The sequence below is a fragment of the Pinus tabuliformis genome, chromosome 1_2 (genome assembly GCF_031772625.1).
Source record: "Pinus tabuliformis cultivar Carrire ecotype Pingquan chromosome 1_2, CPIR1, whole genome shotgun sequence".
Classification (NCBI taxonomy): Eukaryota; Viridiplantae; Streptophyta; class Pinopsida; order Pinales; family Pinaceae; genus Pinus; species Pinus tabuliformis.
The window spans coordinates 1,312,336,046-1,312,359,378 of NC_142298.1; the positions used below are offsets into that span (position 1 = coordinate 1,312,336,046).

Below are 23,333 nucleotides of genomic sequence, written 5' to 3' on the forward strand. Positions count from 1 at the left end.
CACTGAAATGAAACCCAGGAACTCAAAAAAAAAATTCCACAAAAATTTCCGGATCTGAAGTTTGAAACCCTCGAACAGCAAAACGAAGACCCTGCAAAAACTAATTTCTGGGCTAGATCTCACCCTCCAGGGCTTAGATTTGGTTTCTCACAAAATTTCTTCTCAGACCTGCAACCTGTGAAAAAAAAAAAAAAAAAAAAACCCAGAGAATATATATATGCAAAGATTAAACCCAAAATTTAACTAAATAATTACAATTTTCACACATCAACGACTCTAAACAGCTAGATTTATCAGTAATCCACAGAAATATTTTCAAAATATTAGATTTACTATGAGATACCTCAGAAATCTCTCATGCAACTCAAAAATAAACTCTAAATGATAAACCCAAAATCAAAACTGGCTGGGCTCTACAAGAGAGTGCTTTGCGGGAGTTGGCTGGTTCAGCCGAGAACTTCCCCAAACGCCCACTGATTTTCTCAATAAGGGTTTCCTGCACAACTCACTTCAACCATCAATAAAGAGAGAAAAACAGTACTAGATCCCAGATCCAATGGAGATACCTGCCATTATTTTAGAAATTCTAATACTATTCAAACCTTAGTAAGTGAACAAGATATCTGTGTTCAACAATACTCTACATCAAGCTATTACGAGTGGCTGAAAATAAAATTATGCAGTAATAAAACAGCTTACAACACTTCAAGAGAGTAGCACCAGCAAGATTTCCACCCCAAAGTCTTTCTTTATTTGCACCAGAAAAAGTTTACAAGAGAGCTTTCTTCAGCACAAGACTCACAGATCGAATCTGATCTCAAATGACCCCTAGCACCCTATTTAAAGGAAAAATTCCCAACGGCTAATTCGAGTGATCCATGTCAAAATGATCTCGACCGTCGATGAAGATCAAGATATCTTTTAATCTCATCCGTCAAATTTTTAAATGCATTTTAATATATTAAAAATTGAAATTCTGCATTTATTTACTCAAAAAATTTGACTTATTATTATTTAATTATTTTTATATTTTATATATATTTTTATTTTTTTTAATTATTTATATCTTTTATTTTTTTATTGTTTTTTTATTTTTCCAATTTTTTATTTTTATATTTATTTTTAAATGGATCCTCGAACTTAGCCTTTGGAAAAATCACCTAGGACTTAGGACTTATGAGGGGATTAAAACATTTCCTAAACCTCAAGACACTTTACATCATGACTTTTACAATTTTACATCCGAAGGGGGAAAACCCATTTGACATAGACCCTCATAGATCATCTAGCAAATCAACGCACTAGGATTCCCCTAAGATTCTAATGACAAAATTTATTCTGGCTTTGGGGTTAGGCTGAAGGAAAACTCTGCTGATCATTGATCAGTGAGACAAAAAACCTCCGGAACGTAGATTATCACTAGAAAATTAGGTCCACCTAGGCAATTTTCATACATGACTCAGCTCTGCTAAGATTATTTACAATTCACACATGCAGACTGGGTTTACAACATAATATGATAAGGTCGACGATGACTGTCGAATGGCACGGACACGTCAATCAAGCGCTACCCTTTTGCGAAGAAAAGGGGGTGTATTGCTAAGGGTAGTTGACACGTAGTGGTCAACAGGCAGGATAACAATCATTTCTTCCATCCACCTGAGCTAAACCCAATTGACATAAAATAATGAATAAGATATGATTGAATGATATGACTTACAGTGACCTTCGTGACTGTATTTATACACTTTAACTACTTACATTGGTGGAATAGGCACGCCCTTTAGTTAGGTCATGTCCCTTAGTTAGGATGTAACACTTCATTTATTATTATTTCATTTATTTACTTGATGTTATTCATTACCTTCCTCTAAAAAATGCTTTATCTTCAAAGCATATTTATGGAAATACTTTATCTTTTGTTTTGGCTTTAGTGCATAATCATGATTGTTTGTTGTTTGAAGTTGTGACGGTTGATGGTGTGTTATGAATAAAATATATATAAAAATAATATAAATATAAATAATAATGATAATTATAATAATGATTAATTAGTGATTGATATAGAAGAGGCATGTCTTTAAGGACATGACTATTCATGAAGGGGCATCGGCCTAGGTATATAAGTGGGCTCTCATTTGTAGCAATCTCATATCAATTCTTTTATACAATATTCAAGATATATATGTTTTTTATCCTCAATGAATGTGCTTGTATACCAAGTGTTCTGAAGATTATTGTGAAGTACGAACTTTGTTTGTTACATTGGTATTAGAGTTGTTCGATCCTTTGGTCGCTCAACTGCTACACAAACCCAGTCTGATCCGACCTTCGACCATCAAACTTTTGTCAACTTTGTTGACGTCGCGATTGAAGTGTATCACTACACAGAGTTTGGATCGTCAGGCCTTTGGCCATTATAAAATAAAAGAAAAAAAAAGAAAGGAAAAAATAATAAAAAAGGTGTCAAAATTTAAAAAAGAAAGAAAAAAACAATAAAAAAGGAGTCAAAATTTAAAAAAGAAAGAAAGAAAGAGGCGACCAATTGTGGTGCTGCCCCATCCTCATTGACCAACCGCACACTGCAGGCCACCGTCGTCCTTGCTGAACACCCCTAGCCACAAAAGCTGCCGCCACAGCCTCCGATGGGCCGACAACCTGCGCATAGCCTCCAATGCGTCGTTCCATATGTTAGTTCGTCCGGGCATTTTCCTTGCTCCCACAAGCTATTACCACCATTGCGGCCGTAGTCACTCCCAAACAGGCCGCCACCACCACCACATTTCTCTACCACTACTATTTTGGCCTAACACTATACATTTAAAATCATTGCAGAGTCGAACACTCACATCCACACAATCGCTGTCAAAAATTCGTCCGTTGCCACATCGCTATACTCCGTCGCCATACTTTGCTCAAATCTGTACTCATATGGCAAATTAATTGAAGGGATATGTTTGAATAAATGTATTCACTATGCTTGTGGCTATTCAAAGTTCAAACCATACCCGAAGACTTTCTATGCTCTGGAGAAATTGCAATTATTGTTCCAACTAATTAGGCTCAAGAGAGATTTAAATGAATAAAAGGTCACTCACATAACTTTGTGACCACACAAAGGCATATTGAAACGGTGCCAACGATGCTAATTTGCAATCATAAGTCACAACCAGATTCTTTATTGATTAAATTAAAGGTTTTATACAATTTGAACTCAGTAAATAAAAGTTCATTTTGAAAACACAAAACACAAACCTTAAAAAAAATTAAAAACAAGTATTCTCACTTGAATATTTTACAAAAGGAATATATTAAGGGGAAAATTATTTAAGGATTTTATAGTGCATAGTTATATATGAGTGAAGAATTATTTAAGGGATTTATAGTTGATAGTTAAAAAAAAAGAAAAAGTTCCAAAGGGATAAGTAAGGCTTTATATATATATATATATATATATAGATATATGTATGTATGTATGTATATGTATACCAAGTTATATATAACAAAAGGGATTATTTTTAAAACCTAATCTAAGGAAAATATACTTCAAGGAAGTCAAGGAAGGACAAAAGATGAGTTCCGTAAATATGTCAACATTTTGGACTGTTATCGCTCAAACTAGCAGGGGACCTAGGAGGGGATCCTATAGAGTGACTATTTGGTCAAGGGCAACAATGGAACGATAACCCATTGTCACCTCAGCTAAAGCTCCCTGCTATTTATCTGAACTTCCTTAAATGTTTCAATGGAAGTTTCTTGATTTCCTTCAGGCATTGTTATTGTCGAATTGATCACTGAATCCTCATTTGGAGTGTGCATCGTTTGAATGACAACCTCTGAGTACGTCTTTACTTCAGTAGGATTTGGATTTCCCTGAACTACGAGATTAGTGGTATCGATGTTTGTTTCTTCAGCTTTGATTGCTACATCTGGAGATTTTGATGCTTCCTTTGTGACAAGTTCTTCGAACCTATTCGTCAATGATTTCTTATCGCCCTTAAGTTTTTTAATCTATTTGAGCAGATTTTGGTTATGATTTTTGAGATGTAAGCATTCCTCTTTTTTTGAGTCAGCTTTATTTTGGCCTTCAAGCTTCTCGTCTTGAGTTGTGATATTGATTGGATTAGTATTAGTTCCCTTATCTTCAACCTGGACGTTACGCCTGGAGATTTCAATACTTCTTGAGCAAGTTGCTCTAACTTGCCTTTTAATGACTTCTTGTCATTCATAAGCTTTTTAATTTGGGTTAGTATTTTTTCACTATGGTTCTTAAGTCGCAAGACTTCTTCATTTCTATCAACAATGATTTTGTCAATTTCATTTTGCATATTTTGTAATACTTTTTTATCTTCTTGAAATACTACTTTTGAAATGTCTTGAATGTTTTCTAGTGTTACTAAATTTGGCTGCACGATAACATCTTGTAGTGTTATTTTTTTCTTTTTGTAAGAAAATGTCAAAAACTTCTTTTTTTTTGTATTCAGGATGAAGGAACCTCGGGTTTCCATCCAGGGTGAACCTAAAATAATGTCACCCTGATCGCTCCATAGGGTTTGAACTCAGAAATGTGATACAAATGTATAATCCTCAATGTTTAACTGTACACTGGTTATGTTATATTTTTTGTTGCCGAAACAATCTAATTTTTCGATTATATTTGACCCTGGAATGACTAGCTAGTTTGCGATTTTATGAGTTGTATAATTTTTACCTTCGACAGGGGAGATGGCAATAGTGACATCTTTCCCTGCAATAGACCTTATAATTTTAGATAGCATTGAAGCATAATTACGTGAAGTTTCTAAAAATCTTTCGGTCTTCATTTTTGATTTAGATTCTGTTCTTCTCGACCTTAGGTTTTTATTTTATTTTTTATTATATATATATATTTATAATTGAATTAATTATATCAATAATTAATTAAATTAATTAATATTGTAATTATATAACTATATGATCTAAGTCACATGACCCGAGGACACGAGACACGGAGAACATGTTAGACCCCTATACTACTAGTGTAACCCCTTATTGTTATTAATACAACCCCCATATTGTTATTATTGTGCCCCATAGAAGCCCACTATTGTTATTATTGTGCCCTTACATTATTATTGTTATGTCGGCTTTGATTATATTATGACCCTTTAGACTCCTATATATAGAAAGGAGTCTTGTCATTTGTATCATCCAAGAATTGTTCATTTGTGTAATGTAAAGGAGGTTTCCCCCTCGAAGAGGCTTATTTTTAAGGCATTCATCTATCTTTTCTATTTTTTTGTGAGCTGGTTTCATAACATTTGGTATCAGAGCTTTAGATTTTAGGGTTTCGCTACTCCAAATAGGCCATCGTGGCATTTTTGCTATAACTTGTTTTCTACGACGTTTTAGAAGTGAAAAAAAACCCGTTTGAGACGAACTCGCGCTGAACCTCGAGTCCAAATTTCAAAGCTTGTATCGCTATATTTTTGGAGATATGATCTGCGGAAGTTAGGGTTTTTGCAAGATCCAAAATTTCAACTAAAATAGGTCATTGTGGGATTTTCGTTATAACTGTTTCGCTATGAAGTTTCAAAAGGTAAACCAAAAACCCATTTGAGAAGCAATCGGTCTAAACCTCGGCTCCGAATTTCAGATCCTGTCTCGTTGTAGTTTCAGAGATATAGTCTGAGGAAGTTAGGGTTTTTGCAAACCCCCAAATTACATTCCAAATAGGTCACCTTGGGAAAATTGTCATAACTGTCTCTCTGAGCATCAGATTGAAATTTCATAAGAAGTTACAGAAAGAGAACGGACTGTAGTTTCTTGTGTATAGTTTTCAGATCCAAAGGTCAAAACAGTGACATGTGGCACTTCATACAAGTTCGATCTTTTGAAAAGGTATATAATCAGGTCATCTTGGGAGATTGTGCATAACTCTTTCTTGGAGAATCCAATTTTGATCAGACTGGTGGCATTGGAAAGAGGACGCAGAGGGCTACTGCAGGTTGCAATTTCAGAACTGGAAGAGCCGAAATTACAAAGTTATAGTCGTTTCAAGATCGAGCTCCTAAAATCAAGAAAATGCGATATGAGGAAGTTTGATGGCAAGGATCCGGTAAATTGGATACGACAGATGGAGCAATATTTTGATCTACATGAGGTGCAACTGTTACAAAAGGTACGTATTGCATCTTCATATTTAGAACCGGATCAATTTTTATGGTATAAAGGGCTTTGTTCTTGTAAACCACTTGTTACATGGTCAATTTTCACGGAGGAAATGATAGCACATTATGAGGATACAAAGAGAAACACCTTCTTTAGCCAATTGATAAATCTCAAACAAAAGTGTTCAATGGCAGAGCACATTGAGGACTTTCAAAAATTGAATCTAAGGGTAAATGATATTCCAGAGAAGCAAAGGATTGATGTCTTCTTAAGTACTTTAAAGGATAACATTCAACATGAGGTTCGTCTTTGGGAGCCTGATTCATTGGAGAAGGCATTCAGGTGGGCAAAAAAAATTGAAAGCGAAATTATGGAAACAAGGAACCCCACCACTCATGACTATAATTATGGAAGTGTTTCTTCTCCTAGCCTTCCATAACCTAAAAGGTTTACGCCACAACAATTGGAAGAAAAAAGAGAAAAAGGGCTTTGTTACAATTGTGATAGCAAATGCACTAAAGGTCATAAGTGTGCTGAGAAGAAATTATTTTACATAGAGTATGAAGAGGAGGAAGAAAATGATCAAGAAACATCAAAAGAAGAGGATATATGCCAGGACCCAACCTCAGAGAAAGAAGAAATGAATCCGACCATATCTTGTAAAGCATTGGCAAGAATTATCACCCCTCAAACTCTCAAGATAGAAGGACATATCAAGAAGAAAAAGGTTCAAGAAGTGAAAGATCACATCAAAAAAGAAGAAATGAATCCAACCATATTTTGTAATGCATTGGCTGGAATTACCACTCCTCAAACTATCAAGATAGAAGGACATATCAAGAAGAAAAATGTTCAAGAAGTGAAAGATCACATCGAGCATCAAGAAATGAATTCGACCATATCTTGTAAAGCATTGGAAGAAATTACCACTCTTCAAACTCTCAAGATAAAAGAACATATCAAGAAGAAAAAGGTTCAAGCAGTGAAAGGTCACATCGAGCATCAACAACAAGTTCTCCAACTTTTAAAGGATAACACCACTTTGGTGCAGAATCGAATGAAACAACGGGTAGATCAACATCACAGTGAAAAAGGTTTTGATGTAGGTGATTGGGTATTTTTACGGCTACATCTCAAGCAAGCTATTTATGAGAAGGAAATGTTCACAATACTACATGCACTTAAGAAATGACGACCTTACCCAATGGGAAGACACTTCAAGGTAAAAAGGGATCATGATAGTCTTAAATACTTTTTAGAACAAATATTATCTTTAGAAGAACATAAAAAATAGGTCACAAATATGTTGGGTTATGACTTTGACATCATCTACAGAAAAGGGAAGAAATTTTTTGTTGCAGATGCACTCTCAAGAAAGGATGAGGATATGGAAGCATTGTTTTGTGATATTTCTATTATCCAACCAGATTGGATAAATGAAGCAATGAATGAATGGAAGAAGGACAAAGAACTGTGGCCACTCATTCAAAAGTTGCAGAATATCCCAATTCAAACAATATTGCCAAACCTTGAAGAGGAAGGAAAAATCATATTGGAACCTAGAGCAGTCATAGAAACAAGAACCCGACAGCTACAAAATCGATCAATTTCAGAGTATCTCATCAAGTGGAAGAACTTACCCACCGAAGATTCCACATGGAAGGACAATAATTTTATACAGAAGCATCAAGAACTACTCAAGCGTTGAGGACAACACTTTTTAAAGGAGAGGGGCATGTTAGGCCCCTATACTACCAGTGTAACCCCTTATTGTTATTAGTACAACCCCCTTATTGTATTTTTGTACCCATGTAGTCCCCATATTGTTATTATTGTGCCCTTACATTATTATTGTTATGTCGGCTCTGATTATATTATGACTCCTTAGACTCCTATATATAGAAAGGAGGTCTTGTCATTTGTATCATCCAAGAATTGTTCATTTGTGTAATGTAAAGGAGGTTGCCTCCTCGAAGAGGCTTATTTCTAAGGCGTTCATCTATCTTTTCTATCTTTTTGTGAGCTGGTTTCATAACAGGACATGTAAATACGAGTATTTGACACGAAACACAGCGTCCTCGGAAATAGGACATGAGGGACACGTTATATATATATATATATACACACACACTGAAATATAGTTCTTGATCCATATTAAATTGCAACTTATCTAATCAAATTAAAATATAATTACTTCATTTAAAAAAAATAAATAGAATCAGAATGTGATATGCTTGGTCTTGAATGTTCAATGTTCATTTTTCATGTACAAGCACATAAGAAACTACTAACTATAAATTTAGAACTTAGATATTAAAACCGTAAAATGCAGATTTTCCATTAAGTCATCAAAATCAAAATGTATTACATAGATACTGACCCCTGAGTCCTGAGAGAATGACACTGGAAAATACAAAAGCGTAGATACAAAATAAGTAGGAATATCATAGCTCAACACTTTCGTCAATGGCATTGGTCATGACTCACTAGCCACTACACAGTGAGCCACGAGTCCACGACTCATCACTCTATCAATAGTCCATGTCCTCCTCCATGTCATAATCACCATTATTGCCACTGCCATCTGACTCTACTCCATCCTTCTCCTCTATGCCCAATCCAAGATTTGCTATTGCATTTGTTGGTGTGGAGGATGACCCCTCAAGATACTCTGACTCATCATCAAAAGTCACTGGCTCTAGCACTGGGTCATTAAGATCCATGTTGACTAATGCCAACTCAACACTGTCGTCCAAGCCCATATCATCAGGGAACACATCCCACATCTTTGTCTTTCCCTCTAACCACTCTTGCCTTTGCCTGTAAATAAGACGAAGGTTGGTGTGCACATACACCATTGTCTCCGCCCTGGATTGCTCAAGTTTGCTCTTTTTCAAACTATATAGATTCCCATAAGTGCTCCAATTCCTCTCACAACAAGAAGATAACTTGAGAGAGGACCCTCAAGGCTAATTGTTGTATAATAGGGCATGCTGCCCCATAAGTTGCCCAGCAAGCATACACATCTTTGATCCCCCTATCTCAAAGTACATCATACCCCCCAAATCTCCTAGTGTCAGTGGAGTCTGGAATAGTAAATTGATATAGCTAAAACCCAAAAACAATGTAGTGATGAGTCTACAAATTACTCTAAAGTACACAGAGGGCTTGGTGCTCTTGATTAGATACTAATACCATACCCTTGTACATGACAAAATGCAATGGAAACATTGCAATCCATCAAACCCTGAATTCCTGAAAAACTGTTAAGTCTACTGAATTTTGAGTGAGATCTAAAATTCTACTTTCTCCATATGAAATCCAATGAGGTCAAAACCACTCTCAAATATCCTGAGTCATTTCATGGTAATGTTAAAAATTTATGTAAAAGAATGAAAATGAAAAATAAAGGAGAATGTCACTTTTACTTTAAGAATTTAACATTACCATGAATTGCATAGCATTAGTAGGGAAATATGGTCAAATACTAAGTTTTCCTTGTCATAAATCATTGTTTATAAGCAGATTTAAGGGGGGAAGCATAGCCCATTTTGAGGGGGGACGCCCAGGGGTCCTCCTGTTGGGGAGTCACGTCCCCCACACTGGGCAAATGTCCCCCCTGTGTCTCCTTAAAAGGGGGACGTGGGGAAACGTTTCCCCAGATGTCCCCCCATCCCGGGTGTGTGGGGTGCGAGGGGTGCACGCACCCGACCCTAGGGGACGTGTCGCCGTGGAACACTGTATATATATATTATTTTTATTTTTTAATAATTATTTAATGTATAAACCCCTTGTTAATTTTAATGGCCAAAGGCTTGACGACGAATCTGGCAAAATGGCGAACGTCCAACCATGTAGTGAAACATTTGATCACAATGACAAAAAGGTTGATGGATGTGTTAATGACCAAAGGTCGGATCAAACGTGGCTCTGATACCAATGTAACGCCCAAAAGTCTTATACGTAGCGGAAATATTAAAATACTTCATAGACAAAGACTTCCATCGTAGGATAGTGATTGTAAAATGTATATTGTATTAAAGTATTGATGTAAGGTGAGTACAACTGAGAATGAGGGTCTTGTATATATAACTAGGTAAGTACCTTTTCACTAACGGTTATGTCCTTAGGGACATACCTTTTCATTAATTGCTGACTAATAAGTCATTAATATTATTTGTTGTCTTTTACATTATTTGTGCTTATTTTTATATAAATTTAGTTTGTTACACACCATTAGCAATTATGTAGAGAGAACAATAACATCAACAATGCAGTGGAATAGTAAGGAACAATAGAAGAAAAGCATACACAATAGAGACACCAAGATTTAGGTCAGAGACCTGGGAAAAATCCCACAAGGGGGAAAACCCAACCAAGGTATTCATCAAATGTTCAGTTGAGATACAATGTACAAATATCATGAGACATAAGTCTTTCATCATCAATCACATTAGGCCACCTAGGGCCAATCTTGGATCATACTAGATCCTCATAAGATGACAACAGATAAATATATCAAAGAGACAGTTACAGGTCCTCAAAGTTGCCTTCATATTACTGTCCACACATCACTGTTATACATATTACAGTCATAAAGCACAACCACACATCTTTGACTTAGAGGCACTGTCACATATCACTGTCACACATCACTGTTATACATGTTGACCCTGCTGCCTACACCTACCTACAAGTCAGTGAGAAAAGCCTTCAACACCACAAGATGTGGTTCGTGGCAGGGAACTTAGAGAAGGGGCTGTCACACTAATCCCGACTCTCTCCATTTGAGCTATCTCCTAGGTTAGCAAAGGGGGGTGGTCCCTAACGAAAATTAAAGTTAAAAAAGATGTGAGTGTCTAGGAGAATAGTTAGAGTTAAATAGATTATTTCTTTAAGATCTATAAGTAAAATTGATATGAGCAATAACCATAAACACATAAGATAAGCTGAAATACATAAACAGCCAGTGCCTTCAAAGTATTGCTCTTTAAGAAATGAAATTGTTTTTTTTTTGCTTAGAGTGAAGTGAAATGCTTTCAAATGAAAGCCCAAATAACCTTGGACTTGAGTTTCCAAATGGAAAAGGGTTACTTAGCTTATGCTTCAACTCCCTTTCTTCAAACATGAATTGTCTCCAAGAACACCTATAAGAAAGCAAGCAAAAGAGTTAACATGCAAAAGAAATAGGGCCTCAAATGTTGGATAAAACCAATATGCACACAAATGAAAAAAGAAAATATATGATATTTCTCAAGATGGAAAAGAAGCAAAGGGCTCATGAAACCCCCTCTTAAATAAATCTCTTGATGTCTTATGAGATTGTTGGTTTGAACAATTTGTGGGATTTTTGATATCCTTGGAGGTGACTATTCCAACCGAAGAAGTCCTCACACTCCAATAGAGTTGGCAACCTATCCTTTGAACACAAAAATGCATGCAAACCGATTGTTAGTGCAAAAGAGATTTGGCATATAGAGGCCAAGTTGAGCGTGCCATTCAACCAAAAATAACAAACTGCAACAAGAGCACAAAATATACCAAGCCCAAAGGAGATTTGAGATAGCTGCAAATCTCTCCTCCCTAGACAATAATGCTCTCAAGCAAATGCAACAAAAACAACTAGATAGCAATTTAAAATCAAATGAATAATTACATCAAATGAAACAGGTATACCTCATCAACTAAAGAATGCACCACAAGAGAAGCTAGTAACCCCAAAGACTTTTATTTATTTATATGAAAGATGAATACAAAATTCAGCAGAGTCTCCGCAAGCCCAACAACTCGTTCTATATGATCAAAGATGAGAGCCAAAACTTATTTAAATAGGCAAATGGGAGCCAATTCCAATGTGAGTGTAAGTGGCAAGTGGAAGGGTGAATATCCCAAAGCAAAGAACGAATTTGCAAGTGGCTGCAAGAACTGTCCAAGCGCTGAAGATCACTGTTGTAAACTGCTCCCTAACTGGCTGTGTATATCTCCCTTGAGAATCAAGGTTCATCCATTGGTAACCTGTGTGTGTCTCACTGCTGCCATGTGTATGAATGCTGGTGGAATGGGGAGACAACTCCTTAGCTGCTATAAACTCTAGTGCATTCGCAATGAATTTATAAAAAAAACATGGTGCGATACCTTGCAATTTGGACCAACAAACCGCTGTTCATACTTTTCGTAGGCTGCTGTTTGACTGTGTGTTAATTTGCTGCATATCACCTGCTGTGAGTGCTGATTTGATGGGCTGCCAAGTGTGAAATCTGGTGGGCAAAAAAGAGAGCACACTCCTACTAAAGTCTCAACAACCAAGTGCCACGAGTTCCTATGCCAAATCTACCTGTGCGTAGAGCTGCCAAACAGATCAGCGTATGGGTATTGATAGTGTGTTGACTGCTATGTAAAATGCGTGGACGCTGCCAGGAGTAATTAGCGTACAAGTGTATGGAAGCATGTGGAGACCAATTATTGAATTTTTCTCATTTTTTGCCATTGTCACTAGGAAATTCGGCTTTTGAGGGACTATAAGTCATTTTTTGACCCTCAAAGTGGGTCCTATGATAATGCTAGGTCTCTGAGGATGAATTTCGAGTAGTCATATGCCCTAGATATTTCCTAAGACCATTTATTTACATCATTACATAGAAAAAATTAAAAAACCCTGTTTTGCGGGAAATCTTTAATTATTAAAAGATCCTACTTAGACCTAGCCAAATTCCACGAGATTTTTTGTGTGATCTAGTATGGTACTATACATAGACTCTAGACACTAAGATGTGTTAGGGGCTCAACCTTCAAACCATCACCCCGACTTTGGGGTAAAAATGAGTGAAAAACCCAGAAAATTATTCGCCTCTGAAAAAGAAGGGATAATTAACCGAATAAAAAAAACACTCCAAGGTGTACTCATTTGCAGATCGAGTCCCAACATCCTAAGCCTGTTACAGATTCAAAAACTCATCATTACTAGTATCACTTATTACAATTCTTCTTAGGGTGTGGAATTTGGGTACAAGAAAGATGATGAGAAAAAAGAAGTAGAGTCTAAAAACTCTGTTGACGGATGATATCTGATGGTACAAGTGTCCTCTGGATCATCCTTGGGCATGGAGTCTTCATATAATCATCAAGTGCCACTCCAGTGGTCAACATTTGGCTCCATATGGGGATGCGTGCTAGATACAAAATGATAGTGTGCAAGAACTTGGAATCTGCATCAACCGAAAAAAGACATATATCAACAGTATCCATTCAAAATATTATCTATTATCAAATGAAATAAAGTACAGAAACGAAGAAATGGAAATTTATTCTAAGAGCATTAATGACCATTTATTCATGAAATAGAACTAATTAAACAAAAAAGACACGAGATAAGGTTAGAAATATGATACAAAAAGATGCCCCATAGCATCAGATATTTTCTTTGTAGAACAGTTTGAGTAGTTGGCCGTTCACAGGTAACTAGAGTGGTTCTCCATCCAAAGTGCTCAAATGGTAGGAATTATGTCCAGCTGCTTCCCTGATAATGTATGCCAAGCCACAAACTGTCAAACTTACCATGATTTCTGGTTTTTCATTTCTGCGATTGGAGAGCCAAGGAACAGTAAGAGGGAGCGAAAATAGCCATACAGGTATCAGGCGTTAGGAGCTTAGGATGGGGAGCCTGCCAGTTTCAAGGAGGCAGCTTAGCATCAGGTCAGGCTAGATGCGATGGTGGAGGAGTATAACTCCATAATGGTGAATGATGTCTGAGAGGTGGTGTCAAGGCCTCAAGACAAATCTGTGGTAGGTTCAAGATGCTACAAGATCAAATATGCTGCAGATGACAGTGTTGAAAAATACGAGGCCGAGTTTGTGGATAAGGGGTATGCTCAAAAGGAAGGGATTGACTATGAGGAAACTTTCGCCTCGGTAGCTAGGTATACATCTATTAGGACCGTGATATCTATTGCAACCCAGATGGGATGGGAGATCCATCAGATGGATGTCAAGACAACATTTCTGAACGGGGTAATAGAAGAAGAGGTATACATTGAACGACTAGAGGGCTTTGAAACTCATGACCAGAAGTCTCATGTATGCAGACTGAAGAAAGCCTTTCATGGGCTGAAGCAGACACTGAGAGCATGGTATGGTCGAATAGATGGCTACTTGCAGAAGATGGGATTTGTCAAGAGTGACGCGGATCTGAATCTCTACTATTTGGTCGTAGAGAAAGAGCCACTTATCTTAGTATTATATGTGGATGATCTCTTCCTGACAGGATCATCTAGACTCATTGAGGATTGCAAGAAGAATCTAGCCACAGAGTTTGATATGAAGGATCTGGGACGAATGCACTACATCGTAGGGTTGGAAGTTTGGCAACAGAAAGGAGAAATCTTCCTTGGGCAAGGGAGGTATGCTACAGAAATACTGAAAAGGTTCGGGATGGGAGACTGTAGACCTATGGCTACGCCAATGATCACCAATTGGAAGAAGATTGATGCATCAGAAGACAAGGATGTCGATCCCACCCTATACCAACAACTCATAGGGTCCCTGACGTATCTAGTCAATACCAGGCTAGATATTTGCTACGCTGTCAACACCCTCAGTCAGTTCATGGTGGAACCAAAGAGGGCGCACTAGGCAGCAACCAAACACGTTCTCAAATATTTACAGGGAACAATTGATTATGGGCTCTTATACACCAAGGGTAAGGATATCAGGTTGAGTGGATTTACTGATGCAGATTGGGCAGGAAGTTCAGTGGATCGAAAAAGTACCTTTGGGTACTGTTTCAACATTGGATCAGGAATGACCTCCTGGCGCAGTAGGAAACGGAAGTTCGTGGCTCTGAGCTCGTATGAGGCAGAATATATGGCAACAAGCACAACTTCGTGTGAGGCCATATGTCTTAGAAAACTGCTGGTAAATCTATTCAGAAGAAATATAGAGGCGACTAGGATCATGTGTGATAATCAGAGTTGCATTAAACTCTTTGAGAATCCAGTATTCCATGATAGGTCGAAGCATATTGATATCCAGTGTCACTTTGTTAGAGACTGTGTCCAACGATGAGCTATACAGTTGAGCTACACTCCTACAGGAGAACAAGTGGCAGATATCCTCACCAAGTCCCTTGGAAAGTCAAAATTTGACTACTTCAGGGAAAAGATGAGGATGGTAAAGAACCCCTTTCAGAAGTAGTGTGTTAGCAGCACAAATGAAGAGGGAGTTGTAGTGCAGATGCAGTGTTGGAAGAAAGGACCAGCAGCAACACAGATGCAGAGGGAGTTGCAGTGGGGATGCAGTGTTGGGAGAAAGGACCAGCAGTAGCATGAATGCGGAGGAAGCTGTCGTACATATGCAGCAGTGGCAGTAGCAGAGTCATGGGCAGCAATACAGGATGCAGCAGTGTAGAGGATGTTGGGCAAGGAGGCTTAACATCAACACAGGGACCAATGCCGGATGATCAGGGTGATACTCAGTGAGGAGTATTACTAGAGCACAGTCCTTGCTAAGAGGGAGTGTTGATTTGGGGTAGCATCGGATGTGCTCTAGCCACGAAATTTGGTGGAGAGGTTGGGGCACATGAGATTTCCAATACTTAGAAAGGGTTTGGGCAAATTCTAAACAGTTCAGGAGATATTAAAATAATTAATATTTTTAATGGAGTCCCTAAGTCTAAACTTAGGGAAAATAAAATTTTAATGTGTATTAATATGAAACTGTGTTAGAATGGTCCAAAAGACATGGATCAAGCTAGATCTAATCTTAGCCTTTGATTAGGGACTTAATCTCGGCCGTTGATTTGTCAACGAGAAAAGTATAAGAGGAGGCTTGAGGGTCACTTGGAGGAGATAGTGTGGGAGACCAGTAATTTCAATTTCTGGAGCAGGGTTTGTTGAGAAATTGAACCAGTAGTCTGGAGAGAAGTTAGGAGACAACAAGTACGGAGCAGAGAGATGGGAGATCAGCGTAGAGGCTGAAGAGTCAAATGCAGGGCCAGAGGAAGCCATGCAGAGGTAGCAGAGACTGCGTAGAGCCAGCAAGGCTTGCGTCATCCACGCAGAGGCTGTAGGAGTGACACAGAAGGCCAGAGAGGCTGCGTAGAGCCTCAGTAGGCTGATGCAGAGGGTTTCATGTTGACGGAGAGGGGTTTGAGTATGACGCAGAGGTCCGTACGACCTATGCGGGGTTCAGAAGAAGTGCTGGGAATTTGTCTTTCAGTGGGTAAGCCAGTTTGGCACCCTGTTGTACTAGAAAACTGTTGAATAATAAACTCTTCCCTTGCTGCATTGGTTTTCCCACATTGGGTTTTCTGGGGACATTAGTCCAAAATAACTGTCAATGTGTTTATATGTTTGTTTCTATATTACAGTGTGATATATGCAACAATATTTATTTTAATGTTTGTTGAGGTAATTTCATGAATAACTTATGATGAAATAAGTAGGAAAAGTAAATGAGTTGCTGTAGTGATAGAATTTTCACACTCCATGGTGTTATACTTCAACTCAGACAATAGTATCTTCGGATGCAAAAGAGAAAATCAATAACTCCTTCGAATAATCAAGGATTATTAGAACAGGTGCTTTGACAATAAAATCCTTTATTTCTCGAAAACCTTTTTTACCCTCATTTCCCCAAACAAACTTAACATCTTTCTTTAAGAGGGTTTGGATAGGTTTGACAATCTCAACATAATTTGGAATGAACCTTCTAAGGAAATTAATCTTTCCTAAGAAGGATTGAAGGGTTTTAATATTATGAGGCAAAGGAATCTTTTGAATAGCCTCAACTCTTTCAAGGTCAATCTTGATCCCATCCTTTGAAATGATGTGACCAAGCAACTTCCCTTCAGTCACTCCAAAAATAGATTTAGCAGGATTTAAGGATATTCCATACTCTCTACACCTATCAAAAATTTGCCTTAGGTGGCTTATATAGGAAATTCCATTTTTAGAAAAAACAGTTAAATATCGTGATAGATCTCAATAAATTTCCCAATTAGACCCTTAAAGGCATAGTCCATAGCCCTTTGAAATGTTGCCCCAACATTCATTAATCCAAAAGGCATCCTCAAATATTCAAAAACACCCCATGGTGTGGTGAATGTTGTCTTATGTCTATCCTCCTTCTTCACCAAGACTTGGTTGTATCTTGAAAATCCTTGTAACAAAGACATCATTCCAAATCCTGTTACCCTTTGCAATAATGTTTCCATATTAGGTAAAGGGTAATTATCTTTTTTACAGGCTAAATTAAGATTTCGAAAGTCTACACACAGCCTGATTGATCCATTCTTCTTCCTCACAATAACCAAGTTTGAACACCACGTCGAATGGCTAGTGTGAGCAATAATACCAGCCTGAAGCATCTTTTGCAATTCCTTTTGCACCAAGGGGGCTAACTTAGGATTGATTTGCCTAAGTTTCTGCCTAAAGGGTTTGACATTTTCATCCTTAAGAGGGATAGTATGTTCCATAACATCTTCCCTATAACCTTTCAACTCATCATGTGAAAAAGCCAAAACATCTCTATATTCATGAAGTAAATTTATCAAATTCTTCCTTTCTTGCTCATTGGCACCCTTGCATATTTTAATAATCTTTGGGTCATGACGGGTACCAATATTCACTTCAATGAATTCCCCTGGGTCAATTTTCTTATCATCTTTTCTCTTTGATGCATCATGTCTGTCAAACACTTGCTCCAAGGCTACACGTTCCCTAGGAGTGGGATTTGTCACCACATTACACTCCTCATAATCATATTCTTCCTCTTTGTAGCCAACCTTAATTTCAGAAAATTCCTCCATGTTTAAAAAACGAACCACCTGGCTTTCATCATTAAAGATTTTCCAATGCTCTAGATTATCAGGAACTGATTGCCTAAAGATAATCTCCATGTTAATTTTGTCATCCACCAAGTTCTCCAAGCTGTAATGTAGATGCAGCAACAACTAGCTCATCAGCTTGTTTATTTCCTTCCATAGGAATTGCTTGAAGGTCTAATGCATCAAAATATTCCATATTATCTCAAACAACATTTCGATACTTCTTTAATCTATCATTCTTGCATGCAAATTGATTCTTAGTTTGAAGAATGACTAGATCAAAATCCCCCTTGATACTAGGCAACTTTATCCTCAAGTCTTTTGCCAACTCAAGGCCCAACAATAGAGCCTCATACTCTGCTACATTGTTGGTTGCATCACATTCCAATCTATAGGCAAACTTGAATATGTGATCAAGAGGGGAGGTAAGGACAATTCCAACACCCTTACCATACCTAGAATGGGCACCATCAAAATTCATGTGCCAAACTCCATCTTTCTTACAATCAACTTCCTTCTGCAAAGGAGGAAAAGAACTAGCCAGTATAGCATAGTTTCCCAAGTTATCAGATTCATACACAATTTCATTATGAGGCTCCTTGGGATTTTCTATATGAAACTTCTCTCCAATTCCCTATCCAATCTAACCATGATGCCGTCACTATTAGGGATGGTAGCATAACTTAAATCCATTGGGAAACTACCCCAAATATCAGCTCCCCACTTTCTAGACAATAACACCCCCCCCAAGCATCAGGCACATCAATCACCACAAAATCCATGGTGATCATAATGTCAGGATGTACAACTAAGTGGACTTGAAGATCTTTTATCAAACCACACACTTCAATACTCTTTGAATCCATTGCACAAATGTTGTGGTAGGGTCTAGAAATCCTCACATTTCACTGATTCATGACTTTCTTAGTCATGACACAAGATGATGCCCCAAAGTCAAATATACAATTGTGTAAAAGCATTCCATTGACCAACATAGTGATGAAAAAAGGTTGGTGATCTCTGTTATCTCTACACATATCACTACTTTGCAGAGTGATATGGGTATCCTCATATCTATCCTTAGAAAAATTAGACATTTCTTTTCCATTGGGAGCATCAATGGCTTTCAACAATTTATATCTTTGGGAGGGAATCTTCATGATTTCAGTGATAGGAACTAAAATCTTAGCATTATTAATCCATCCTCCCAAGTCAATATTCAACTTCGATGTGGGTGGAGTGAAAGTTTTACTATGATTTCTTTCTTTATTCTTTCCCCTTTACTTATCCTTGGCTATCTCTAAAATTTGAGTTGATGAAGGCTTCTCTCCATATAATTTAGTGATCCTATCCAAATCTTCAAAATTATTTATACTATAGAAGGATGGAGACTTTTTATTTACCTTCTGACTACTCTCCATAACTTCCATCCAATTTTCCAAGGACAAATGATGCTCTTTTCCAACTACATTGATTTGTTCACTTGTTCCCATTATATCTCCTTCTAGGATCCTTCTTGCATAAGGACAAGTGAGTTCATCATATATGTCATCGCAAGGTTTACAATAACGCATGGAATCATCAACTAAGTTTGTAGACTCGAGTGGATTAGGTGGCCTATGGTCATTAGGAGGTCATCTCTTTTGCCATCTATCATTTCCTCTATTTGGGAATCTCCCACCTTGATTTCTTTCCATGGCCACTAATCTATTTTGGATAGCATTGATTTGACTGGTGTGATTTGCCTCCATACTCTTGATGAGTTGGGTTAACTCCTTAATATGATCACGTGTAGTCTCTTCTTTGGCCTTGCCTTTGGAATCATTCGGTTTCGATGGCTCTCTATTGAAACCAGGTATTTCAGATTTTCCTAACTGCTTTCTAGCCCTTTCTATCTTCAAGGCTTCAGATTGAACTACACTCAGATTCGTAGGCTCCTTCCTCCTCAACTCATAAGCAGTGTCAACCCCAAAAGCATCTAGATATGAGCATAAAAGAAATTCATCAGGAGGTTTAGCAGTAGCATGCATGCTTTTTACTAATTCATTGAATCTCTTGTTAAACTCCTCCATGGTTTCATTCTCATTTTTCTTCATGTTGCTAATGGCATTGATCAAATGCCTATTTTCCTTCCTCTCTCCAAATTTATCTAAAAATGCAGTTAGAATGGCTTGTAAAGAGTTATATGAGTTAGCAGGTTGCTCAGTGAGCCAATAAAGAGCATCATTTTCTAAAGATAAAACAAAAAGTCTCATCTTCACATCCTCATAATTAGCAGTGTTACACCATTTAAAGATACACACATTAAAGTTTTTCACATGTGATGTAGCACTAATGGCATTGTTACCTTGAAAGGAAGACAACTTTTCAATAGCCTTGTCAGGGATATTGTGAGGATAGCCATTTATGTTAGTGAAGTTGCAAGGAGAAAAAAGATCATTCATGATGCTAGGTTCTACTTGTTCTTGAAAAAGCAAATGAATATCAGAAATAGCCTCTTGCACAAGACTAGCAAGAGCTCTACTACGAGAAAGTATATTCAACCTCTCTCTAAAAACCCTTTTAGGATTAGGAGAGGGGTTAACTAGACCACTTGAATTTCTCCTAGTAGAGACTCTTGCAAAATTTGGATTGAGTGGAGTCGCCACTTGAGGAAGACTCTAAATCTAAAGTTCAAAAATGTTAAAACCAAAAGGTTAGTCGATTTCTCAGGTAAAAGAAAGCTTGTCCTCGGCAATGACGCCAAAAATGTTGACCCTGCCGCCTGCACCTACCTACAAGTCAGTGAGAAAAGCCTTCAACCCCACAAGGTGTGGTTGGTGGTAGGGAATTCAGAGAAGGGGCTATCACACTAATCCCGACTTTCTTCATTTGAGCTATCTCCTAGGTTAGCTAAGTGGGGGGGGGAGGGGTGGTCCCTAATGAAAATTAAAGTTAAAAAAGATGTGAGTGTCTAGGAGAATAGTTAGAGTTAAATAGATTATTTCTTTAAGATTTATAAGCAAAACTGATATGAGCAATAACCATAAACACATAAGATAAGCATGAAATACATAAACAACTAGTGCCTTCAAAATATTATTTTTTAAGAAATGAAATTGTTTTGTTTTTTTGCTTAGAGTGAAGTGAAATGCTTTAAATTGAAAGCCCAAATAACCTTGGACTTGAGTTTCCAAATGGAAAAGGGTTACTTAGCTTATGCTTCATCTCCCTTTCTTCAAACTTGAATTGCCTCCAAGAACACCTGTAAAAAAGCAAGCAAAAGAGTTAGCATGCAAAAGAAATACGGCATCAAATGCTAGATAAACCAATACGCACACAAATGAAAGAAGAAAATATATGATATTTTTCAAGATGGAAAAGAAGCAAAGGGCTCATGAAACCCCCTCTTAAATAAATCTCTTGATGTCTTATGAGATTGTTGGCTTGAACAACTTGTGGGATCTTTGATATCCTTGGAGGTGACTATTCCAACCAAAGAAGTCCTCACACTCCAATAGAGTTGGCAACCTATCCTTTGAACACAAAAATGCTTGCAAACAAATTGTTAGTGCAAAAGAGACTTGGCATATAAAGGCCAAGTTGAGCTTGTCATTCAACCGAAAATAACAAGCTGCAACAAGAGCACAAAATATACCAAGCCCAAAGGAGATTTGATATAGCTGCAAATCTCTCCTCCCTAGACAATAATGCCCTCAGGAAAATGCACAAAAAAAACTAGATATCAATGTAAAATCAAATGAATAATAACATCAAATGAAACAGGTATACATCATCAACCAAAGAATGCACCACAAGAGAAGCTAGTAACCCCAAAGACCTTTTTTTTATTTATATGAAAGATGAATACAAAATTCACCAGAGTCTCCGGAAGCCCAACAACTCGTTCTATATGATCAAAGATGAGAGCCAAAGATTTAAATAGGCAAATGGGAGCCAATCCCAATGTGAGTGCAAGTGACAAGTGGAAGGGTGAAGATCCCAAAGCAAAAAAGGAATTTGCTAGTGGCTGCAAGAACTGTCCAAGTGCTGGAGATCACTGTTGTAAACTGCTCCCTAACTGGCTGTGTATATCTCCCTTGAGAATCAACATTCATCCATTGGTAACCTGTGTGTGTCTCACTGCTGCCATGTGTATGAATGCTGGTGGAATGGGGAGACAACTCCTTAGTTAGCTGCTGTAAACTCCAGTGCATTCCCAATGAATTTGTAAAAAAAACATGGTGTGACACCTTGCAATTTGAACCAACAAACTGCTGTTCATAATTTTCGTAGGCTGCTGTTTGACTGCGGTATAATTTGCTGTGTATCACCTGCTGCGAGTGCTGATTTGATGGGTTGCCTAGTGTGAAATCTGATGGGCAAAAAAGGGAGCACACTCTCATTGAAGTCTCAACAACCAAGTTCCACGAGTTTCTATGCCAAATCTACCTGTGGGTAGAGCTGCCAAACAGATCAGCGTATGGATATTGCTAGTGTGTTGACTGATGTGTAAAATGCGTGGAAACTGCCAGGAGTAATTAGCGTACAAGTGTATGGAAGCATGTGGAGACCAATCTCCACAAATCTCTCACCAAACCAATCTCATATCAGCGTTGATTTTCTGATTTAGCATGTGCGTTGAAACTTTACTTTGCCTGGCTGCGTGGAGTTCATTTGGCATGTGCATGAAACTTTAGCTTGGAATATACGTATACAATGGAAAATGAGTGGGGTCCATTCTTCACTCATATTACCTTTAACATTAGACTTTAAATTAAATCAAATCCACTTTTAAATAATTCATGGTGTCTCCAAACTTCATCGTGTTGCCTTGTTGATTGCTTTTTGACCACCCCTTGACTTGCTTTGACTTTGAGTTGTAATTGAGCTAGCGCCTTTTTGGTGGGCTCCATGTAACTGCCACATCACCTTTGAATTTCATTTGGAACTGCCATGCTATTTAGTTAACTTTCTTTGATTTTGGAAAAATTTAGAAATTTTTCCAATTATTGAATTTTTCTCATTTTTTGCCATTGTCACTTAGGAAATTCGGCTTTTGAAGGTCTATAAGTCATTTTTTGACTCTCAAAGTGGGTCTTAAGGTAATGCTGGGTTTCTGAGGATGAATTTCGAGTAGTCACACGCCCCAGACATTTCCTAAGACCATTTATTTACGTCATTACATCGAAAAAAAAAATTAAAAAACCCTGTTTTGCGGGAAATCTTTAATTATTAAAAAATCCTACTTAGACCTAGCCAAATTACACGAGATTTTTTGTGTGATGTAGTATGGTACTATGCATCGACTCTAGACACTAAGATGTGTAAGGGGCTCAACCTGCAAACCGTCACCCCGACTTTGGGGTAAAAATGAGTGGAA

General features: G+C 37.6%; 1 protein-coding gene across 1 annotated transcript in view; it reads left to right on the forward strand.

Annotated features, from left to right (window-relative positions):
- Positions 1 to 23,333, forward strand: part of LOC149211035 (multisubstrate pseudouridine synthase 7-like) — a 361,532-nt gene that overhangs the window by 216,646 nt on the left and 121,553 nt on the right. The window lies entirely within an intron of this gene.